Here is a 10132-nt window from a genome sequence, read left to right on the forward strand (position 1 = left end):
CTTTCTTAGGGAGACTACACAAGGACTCTACCCACCCCCCTGCTTTGCACGAGTGGCATTTGCCCTGGACTAGTCCTTGTCTCAGGGAATATAGGGAACAGTCACTCTAGGGTTAGCTGGGCCTGGAGCTTCTCTGGAAGAAAAGAAGATGTGAAAAGAGGAAGGAAGCAACTCACCTTCGCTGCAACTGTCTCTCAGGGAAGAGGATTTGAGGAGACTCAAAGAAGCGGAGGGGAGTCCAGGGACTGAGAGCTGCTTTATGTGTAGAGGTGTGTGTAGAAATTCTAAAACTTACTGTAGATGCGCTCTAGAAAAAGGTACAGAGGGCAAAACAGCACATTAGACATCCATAAAAATACACCCACACTCTTAAGACTAATGGGTGGGTCATACAGCTATATAGCTGTTTGAACTGAAGGTGAAAAGGCCCATTTAGAGGTTCCACACCTTGGAAACTCTGAGACTATTTACAAGTGGGTAAGGAGGGTATATTATGTGACTTACCTTTATAGCTGTTTCTGATTCATAGTTTTTTTGTTTGTTTGGTTGGTTGGTTGGTTTTGTTTGTTTGTTTGTTCGAGACAAAGTCTTGCTCTGTTGCCCAGGCTAGATTGCAGTGGCCTGATCTCTGCTCTGTCTCTCAGGTTCAAGCAATTCTCCCACCTCAGCCTCCCCAGCAGCTGGGATTGCAGGTGCGTGGCACCACCCCCAGCTAATTTTCGTATTTTTAGTAGAGATGGCTTTCACCATGTTGACCAGGCTGGTCTTGAATGCCTAACCTCAGGTGATTCACTCACCTCAGCCTCCCAAAGTGCTGGAATTACAGGCGTGAGCCACCATGCTCAGCCCGTGTTGTTCTTTTCAACTGCCCTGTGCACACATCTACCAGCCTGCACAGGCCAGATGTCACAAATTTTTCTCCTGCCCTCACTGTAGATGGGAGCTCTTCTCACTCTCCACATCAGTACAGGAAGGGTATTTGGAAGAGAAGGAAGTAAAGGAAACTGGCAGGAGGCTATTAAAAGTCTTTCTGGATTTCAGCTGAGTGCAGTGGCTTACACCTGTAATCCCAGCACTTTGGGAGGCCGAGGCAGGGAATCACTTAAGGTCAGGAGTTGGAGACCAGCCTGCCCAACATGGTGAAACACTGTCTCACTAAAAATAAATAGCCAGGCATGGTGGCACATGCCTGTAATCCCAGCTACTCCAGGGGCTGACACACAAGTATCACTTGAACTCAGGAGGTGGAGGTTGTGGTGAGCCAAAATCGTGCCACTACACTTCAGCCTGGGTGATAGATTGAGACAGAGTCTTGCTCTTGCCCAGGCTGGAGTGCAATGGTGTGGCCTCAGCTCACTGCAACCTCTGCCTCCTGGGGTGAAGTGATTCTCCTGCCTCAGTCTCCCAAGTAGCTGGGATTACAGGTGCCCACCACCATGCCAGCTAGTTTTTTGTATTTTTAGTAGAGATGAGGTTTCACCATGTTGGCCAGGCTGATTTTGAACTCCTAATCTCAGGTGATCCACTACTTTTGGCCTCCTAAAGTGCTGGGATAAAGGTATGAGCCACTGTGCCCTACCTTGGCTTTTTACTCTAAACCTGGATTTGTCATGAAGGGACTTAGAAGCTAGCAGGGATTATTACTATCATTTTCCAAATGAGAAAACAAGCAGCAGAATCAAATAATTTGCCCATAATCATTTAACTATGACACCTGGCAGAGCCAGGATTTGAACCAGGTCTGCCTGAGTCCAGGGCCCATTTCTATTGTAAGACTCCATGCTGCCTTTTTGAAGGAAGACTTGTGGATTAGGGTTCACAGCTGCCTCTCCACTGCAGAACTCTGATGGAAGTGAGAGTATCCAACTGCTACCCTTGATCTCTCTTGACCCTCACACCTGATACCAAGCCTGGATGAGGGCAGAAAGAGCTGCTGCACGGCCCCACTTTGCAGCCCAGTGACACATCCAGCAGGCTAAGGACATGAGCTTATCCGAAAGTGACTGCCTGCCAGAGTCCCACCAGTTGGAATTCCAGTGGCGTGTGGGGTAGGGCAGCGCTCACTGCCTATGATCATCAGTGCCCTTGTTATGCTTCCTCTTCTCACCCACCCTACCCCTGCCAAGTCCTCCCTTGCCCTTCAGTTGTGAGCCTTTGAGAGGTCTGTGGCTCATAAAATCTCTTTCAAAGAAGACTTCCTGACAGAAGGTAAGTGCAGGCCAGTAGCAATGAAAATGCTTTAAAATCTTCCTTTAGGCCCTAAAGAGTATGAACTGAAGTGGTTTCCAAGATGATTTGAGCAAATTATTCACATAGAGAAGGTGTCATTAATACATAGTAAAGGGTTTATTTCCTCATATCAATGGCACTGAAAGAGTACTCGGAAGTAATCAAACTTTGCACAATTAGGAATGATAGATCTTTTGCTTTCTTAGCCTCTCTGCGAAAAGTACGGAAGCAATAATGTGAATTAAAATTAAATATGCTGTCAAAAAAAAAGAAAGTACTTTTCATATGAGAATGACCCAGATCAGATTTAATTTCTCAATCTCAGAAACAGGGTTCAGAGGGGGAAGAATGAACCTCACTCATACTGTTTCCTAAAAGCTCCATTAAGGAAAAAGGCAAGTTTGAGCAAGATTTTTTTTTTTAACATAAAGTGGGGTTTAGAGTGTTTGTTTCTTTAGGGTGTGTGTGTGTTTGTGTGTGTGTGTGTATGTGTGAAGAGGAAGTTGTCTTAACAGGAACTTTTGTTATGAGAAATGTGCACACTATTGAAAATAATAAAACTAAGAAAAACCGAAGTAGAAAATTATATTATCTATTAGTCAAACTTCATACAAGTAAATCTATATTTACACAAGAAATAATTAGAGAGTTATTATTTAATTTTTTGTTTGAGAGAAAGATTCATGTATAGAATTTCTCTACATGCCAAGATCCTAATTGGGCATCCATGCTTTGAGATTTAGGCAGATTTAATTCACACTCACATTTTTAGGCACACAAAGCTTTTGAGGAAAAAAAAATTACCAGAAATAAAGATGAAATGAATACAAATAAATTTTTAACAGAAAGAGTCTTTCTGTATAAACAAAGAAAAGCCAAGTTATGGATACAGTAAGAAACCAATATTGAGTTAATTTATCTAGGTTACCTTTAGTTGCTGCCTTGATTAACTTTCTGTCACCCCACCACGCGCAAATGACACATACCTTAAACAGGGTTGCAGAGAGGGGGTTCAGGAAAAAAATTGCTTAAGATTGGTAGATACTTTTGTATACAAAAAAATGTAATTGTCCCAGGTGATTAGTATTTATTCATTCAAGCTTCCATCATTAAAGATTAGTTTTTGGCCTTCCCTGTTTAGCCCAGGCCTTACCAATAAGCTGCAGTTTAAAGTAGTAAATACGCAAGTGGCTAAAATTATTGCATAATTTAAAAAATTTCAAACTTAAACTTAGACTTACCTTGTTTCAAATTTGTCTAAATAAGTTAAATGTCAGTATAGAGATGACAATGTTATTTAGGACAGGAATTCCAGAATCAGAAAGAAGTGTAGTTGGGGTGCTTTTCTTCTTACTAGACTTGAAGGTTGCCTTTGAGACAGAAAGTAGAAAAGAAACTTTTTTTCAGGGTACGGTGGACACTGTTGGTTGCCAACTCTTCTTCCTTTTTAGGTTTTCATTCTCAGCTCTCTTTAAAGCCAGTGTAGATATGTGACCCAGTTCTGGCCAATGGTACATGAGGGGAAGTCTGCTGGCGTGGGAGAAGTTTACTTCCGGGAATGATTTTTATTCCTGATCGAAACAGACAAGGGTTCAATACAATTGTACAATTGTATGAGGATGTAACCTTGGAGCTGCAGCAGCAATTTTATTACCATGAGATGAGTATTCAAGACTCTGAGGGTGTCAGTGTGGAGAAAATAACTGATCATTAATGGCATTGTGGAGCCACTTCCCAACCCCAGAGACATCTATCGCCAGATACATGTGTTAATTGCTTAAGTTACTATTTGGCATGTGTTCTGTGACTTGCAGTTAAATGTATCCTGGTGGATACAACAGACCTGGCAAGGGAAAGGATTTGTTTGTTTTTTTTTTTTTTTTTTGAGTCAATATCTCACTGTTTCCCAGGCTGGAGTACAGTGGTGCGATCACAGCTCACTACAGCCTTGAACTACTGGGTCCAAGTGATCCTCCTGCATCAGCTTCTGGAGTAGCTGGGACTACAGACACACACCACCAACCCAGCTACTTAAAAAAATTATTTTTGTGGGCACTAAATGATAAGGATATATGAACACAAAGAAGGAAACAACAGACACTGGGGTTTACTTGAGGGGGAGAGTGGGAGGAGGAAGAGGAACAGAAAAGATAACTATTGAATACTGAGCTTAATACCTGGGTGATGTAAAAATATGTACAACAAACCTGTGTGACACCTGTTTATGTTACAAATCTTCATATGTACCTCCAAACCTAAAATAAAAATTGAAAAAAAAATTTTTTTTGTAGAGATGAGGGTCTTACTATTTTACCCAGGCTGGTCTTAACTCCTAGGCTTAAGCGATCCTCCCACTTTGGGCTCTCAAATCCCTGAGATTACATGAGCCACCACACCTGACCCAGAAATCATTCTTCAACCAGAGCTACCATTACTCCATTTGGTGCCTCTGTGTAACTTAGAAATGGTACTTCTTCCTCCAGAGGTGTGTCAAGTCCCACTTACCCACTTTGGCAAGTGGGACTTGTGCCATCCAAGGTAACTGGGTTCCCTCTTTACAGTTTATGGAATGGCTGCCTCTGTTCAAAGTTCTCAGGTCGCGGCTGCCAATTCCAAAAGAGGAGGAGAGGGTAATGTGAGTTCCTTTTGCTTTCTGTCACATTGCAAGTGTATATATTGCATTGCTTATATGTATTCTTGCAAAGTGAAAATATGCACTTGTAATGTGAAATTGACTGTTATAGTGAAAATTATCTCATTCTTCTCTGTTTAATCTACTGGCAGTACTTCATTCATACACCTAGCATGATGTCATTTAGTCTTCACTTGATGCATATAAGAAATTTACATATTACGTTGGCCACAATGCATAAGATGGTACTATGTCATTTTCATCATGTTTAACCAAAATTTCAAGTTATTAAATACCGCATTTTTATGAAAATGTCTAATTAATGTAAATACTATAAAAACCTATTTTTTCTGCAAAACTGGCAAAATTATTCCACACGAGTACGATGATAATCACTTTAAGACAGGCGAAGTTAACATAAGTCTAACATGACATGTTTTTCCACTCATTAAATATTACATGTTGTTACTATGGGTATTCTCTGATATACAGTAAACTGGAACATGGCAACTAACACTGTATGACAAGATCCAGAATATCTTACATTAGACAATCATAAAATATAAACATGTACTTTAAAATTCTCCTTGAACGCTTAGATTCATTTGAAAACTTCAACATATTTAAAACATCTAGGCTAATACTACACTTTCAAAGATCATTTCAATAATTAGTTGAAACACCTAGATTGACGACCTGAATAGACAAAGCAATCATCATAACTAGACCAGATATGACATAGATGTTAGAACTAGACAGAGAATATTATAATTATGATATTCATACTACTATATTAATATACATAAAGATCAAAGGAAAATACATAGCCCAGAAATAAATGTACTCATATACAGTCAATTGATTTCTGACAAAATTCAAATTCAATTCAACAGAGAAAATACAGTGTTTTCAACAAATGGCACTGGAATAATTTGACAAAGAATGAAAGAAGGAACAAAAGAAAGGAAGAATGAAAGAAAGAACAAAAAGAAAGAGAGGAAGAGAGAAATAGGGGAAAAAAGGAAAAGGAAAAGGAAAGGAAAGGACAGGGAAAAAGAAAAGGAAAGGAAAGGAAAGAGGAAGGACCTCACATCTGTGCAAAAATGAACTCAAAGAGATCATACACCTCAATGTAAAATGTAGAAATTTAAAACTTGTAGAAGAAAAACAGCATTATGTATGATTTTGGGTTTGGTGATGAGTTTTTAGATAGAAGACCAAAAGCACAATCCATAAAAGGAAAAATGTGATAAACTGGACTTATCAAAATTAAAAGCTTTGGCTTTTCCACCAAACCTGCCCCCATCTCCAAAATGCTGTTAGTGGAATAAGAATACAAGCTACAGACTGGGAAGAAAGTTCCAAATCATATATCAATAAAGGACTTGCAGCCAGAACATAAAGAACTCCTAACAAGAAAAACAAATAACCCAATTTTAAAAAGAGAAAAAGAGATCTGAACAGAATCTGTACAAAGAAGACACACAATAGCTGTGTACAAAGAAGATATGCAAGTGGCAAATAAGCATATAAAAAGATGCTCATGATAGGGAAAAATGCAAATGAAAACTACAGTAAGATACTTCAACATACCTATTAGAATAGCAACTTAAAAAAAGATAATTCCAGATGCTGGTTAAAACATGGTGCAACAAGCATGCTCATTCATTCCTTGTGGTAATGCAAAATGGTACAATGAGTTTGTCAGTTTCTTACAAAGTTAAACATACGCTTAATCATATGACCCAACAATACCACTCCTAGGTAATTACCAAAGTGAACTGAAAACTTGTATTTATAGAAACCTATACATGAATATGTATAGAGCTTTGTTCATAATTACCAAAAACTAGAAGTAACTAAGATATCCTCAAGAGGTAAACAGATGAACATATTGTGGTATATCATGCAATGGAATACTACTCAGCAATAAAAATAAATGAACTATTGATTCACACAACAACACAGATGAATCTTAAATACATTTTTGCTAGGTGAGAAAAGCTAGACCTAAAAGACCACAACCTATTTTATTATATTAATAGGACATTCTGCAAAAGGCAAAGCTATAGAGACAGATAACCCAGATCAGTGGTTGCCATGTGTTGAGAAGAGGTTGACTGCAAAGGGGTCACACAAGACATTTTTAGGGTAATAAAACAGTTTTGCAAAACACTGTTGTGGTAGAAACATGACTGCATTTGTCAACACTCACAGAAGGTACATTTATTCTAACTAAGACATAATGTATTATAACCTAAGTGAAATTAACTGTATACAATTTTTTAAAAATCAACCAGGATGTGGGGAGATTCCAGTGGAATGCAGACTGACAAATTTGTCTTACAAATGTATGACATGACCTGACTAAAATGGCTGGGGAGAAAGAAGCTGACCTAAGTAACTTTGGGAAGCTGTTTTAACTGGATGCTGTAAGGCTAAAGCAAAATCAACCATACATAAATGCTTTTCTTTAATTGGTCACTATGTTTCAGGCAGGGGTATGAGTTAGCAGTTCTGGAACTACTTTACATGTATACTAAGGCTGAACAAGTGAGTCAATAAATTGTAGCTAATGGAAGCCAGCTTTCTCACTGTCAGAGAAAGAAGGCACAAACAAGCAAGCAGAGAAGAATGGAATGAATCCTGTGGTTCTAAATAAAGTTGGGTGTTTATACGTGTGTGTGGGGTATGTGCATGTGTGTGTCCCACTTGAGACTCAGATTTTAGGGTATTTATTGGGGGCTAGTCATAAAAGGCACTGTCTGCCTGGCAGCTACCAAAATGTCAGGCTCTCTGAAGGAAGCGGTTATTCAGTGCCTCAAGTGGGCCAAACAGCCTTGTGTAGGAGACTTTTCATGTTGTTTTGAGAAACTTTTCACAAGCCAAGTTCCCAGATGTCAGGCAAGAGTCAATCTTCGGGCAGCCTCTTCTAAGATCTCAGCCTTGGGTTTGCAGTGTTGATTGTTTTCTGTGTAGGCATAACAAACAGACACAGGAAGCAACCCAAAACCATCCCCCAATAACCCAAATTGGAACAATTTGAACAAGAAAATTAGTAATTACATTACTGGATTACAATCCAAAGAAAAAATATATAAAATATGTAATTTCATTCCATGTAACAGTATGGAATAAGTACAAATAAGTAAATCAATAAACAAATAAACAAATTAGGGGAAGAAGAGCAAATCTTCCTTACAGAAAAATTCTAAACTATAAGTGTAGAAAGAATGAAGGACATTTAAAAATCACCATTAGAGCACCTTAGTAATAACAGCTGCAGGTAAGGTCCACTAAAATTAGTAGGTAAAACCTTAGGGAGAAGCAGCATATTTGTGTAGCCTCAAAGTATCTCATCAAAAATGTTTATTAATTATTGTGGTAGCTTAAATGTATGTCCACAAGTTATTTGATAATCCTCCTAGAAGGTAAAGCCTAATTCTCTTCTTGAGTATAGACTGGACTTACTGATTGTTTCAAATAAATTTTCTAATAGAATAACATCTGTTCTCTAATGGAAAGGAGAAATTATAACTTTCCAGTAAAGAAACTGGTAGGCACTACCTTAACCAAGTGATCACAGTTAACATAATCAATCAACAAGTCATATTGATACTGTATCCCCAATATGATGTGATGAGAGGACTACTCTACCTCCATGATACCATTTTCCAAAAATCCATAATTCAGTCCAATTATGAGAAAACTTCAGAAAAAGCCCCTTTCAGGGATATTCTATGAAATACTTGACCAGTGGTCTTCAAAATTGTTGAGGTCATGAAAAGACTGAGAAACAGATTGAGGGAGACTTAGATGTGATAATTAAATGTAACACAGTCTCCTGCATTAGATCTCAGGATCAAAAAATATGAATAAGTATGTAGTTTGACAGTATGGTACTAATGATTTCACAATTTCAGTCACTATACTGTGGTTGTATAACGTAACATTAGTAGAAACTAGATGAAAAATATCCATGAACTTTCTGCACTATATTTGCAACTTTCCTGTAAATCTGAACTTATTTCAAAATAAATGGTTTTTAAAAAGTTCTTGTGGCCAGGTGTGGTGGCTCATGCCTGTAATCCCAGCACTTTGGGAGGCCAAGGCGGGTGGATCACCTGAGATCAGGAGTTCAAGACCAGCCTGGCCAACATGGTGAAACCCTATCTCTATTAAAATACAAAATTTAGCCAGGTGTGGTGGTAGGCATCTGTAATCCCAGCTACTCGGGAGGCTGAAGCAGGAGAATTGCTTGAACAAGGGAGGCAGAGGTTGCAGTGAACCGAGATCACACCATGGCACTCCATCAAGGGCAACACAAGTGAAACTCTGTCTCAAAAAAAAAAAAAACCCCAAAACAAAAAGTACTTGCACTGGCACATACTAGCTAGTATCTTATGTTAGCTCCCCTTGGTTAATTCACTTGATAATCAACCCCAGAGAATGATACTGCTGGGAAATCTCTCTTGTTGCGTCTACTCCAAATAAAAAGTGTTTCTAAGGACAAGTGATTTTAATGGCATTTATAATTGCTTTAGCCTATTCAGGCTGCTATAATGAAGTATCATAAACTTGGTGGTTTATAAACAGCAGCAATTTCTCAAAGTTCTGGAGGCTAGGAAGTCCAAGATGAAGGCACCAGCAGATTCGATGTCTGGTGAGGAGTTGGTTCATAGGCACCTTCTCAGTGTGTCTTCACCTGGTGAAAGAAAGGGGTGAGAGGTTTTTCTTCAGTCCCTTTTATAAGAGCACTAATCCCATTCATGAAGATCATGACTTGATCACTTCCCCAAAGGCCCCACTGTTACTGAGCAAACGGGCTCACTCAAAAGGCACTAGAAGCCAATACTATGGCACCAGGTTTTTGAGAAAAGTTTTATTGTGAGTCAGTCAACAAGGAGAAAAGAGACCAGATCAAATCTGTCTCTCTGTGCTGGCTTTAAGGCAGTCATTTTATTAGAAAGGGGTTATGGGGTAGATTCTGGGATTAGTAGGTGATTGGTAAAGAGAAAGGGAGGTCTGGAAAGTACTCAGCCATACACACAACTCTTCATGCAACCTCATGAATCACATTTACAAATTTGGGGAACTTAGTAGGAAACATGGTGAAAATGAAAATGTTATTCTGCAAAGACTCTAGTTGACCATGTTGGTTCCAGTCAATTTCAGCCTTTTTTTTTTTTTTTTTTATTCTTACAAGCAGAGGGAGTTTCAGCATTTCAGCAAGTTGTTTCTTATCTGCCATCATACAAGCTCAAGAATTTC

The 10132-nt window shown here is 38.9% G+C and overlaps 2 long non-coding RNA genes across 2 annotated transcripts in view; both read right to left on the reverse strand.

Moving 5' to 3' along the window:
* Nucleotides 1-3470: 3470 nt before the first annotated feature.
* Nucleotides 3471-7782, reverse strand: LOC144580092 (uncharacterized). The gene is made up of 4 exons (XR_013529002.1): nucleotides 7642-7782; nucleotides 4735-4832; nucleotides 4437-4484; nucleotides 3471-3599 (listed from the first exon to the last, which is right to left on the reverse strand). It is a non-coding gene; the product is annotated as an uncharacterized LOC144580092 (long non-coding RNA).
* Nucleotides 7783-9366: 1584 nt separating this feature from the next.
* Nucleotides 9367-10132, reverse strand: part of LOC144580091 (uncharacterized) — a 32447-nt gene continuing 31681 nt past the window's right edge. The window contains exon 3 of the long non-coding RNA XR_013529001.1: nucleotides 9367-9566. This is a non-coding gene — a long non-coding RNA (uncharacterized LOC144580091). The remainder of the gene's footprint in view (nucleotides 9567-10132) is intronic.

Source organism: Callithrix jacchus, chromosome 18, assembly GCF_049354715.1.
Source record: "Callithrix jacchus isolate 240 chromosome 18, calJac240_pri, whole genome shotgun sequence".
Lineage (NCBI taxonomy): Eukaryota > Metazoa > Chordata > Mammalia > Primates > Cebidae > Callithrix > Callithrix jacchus.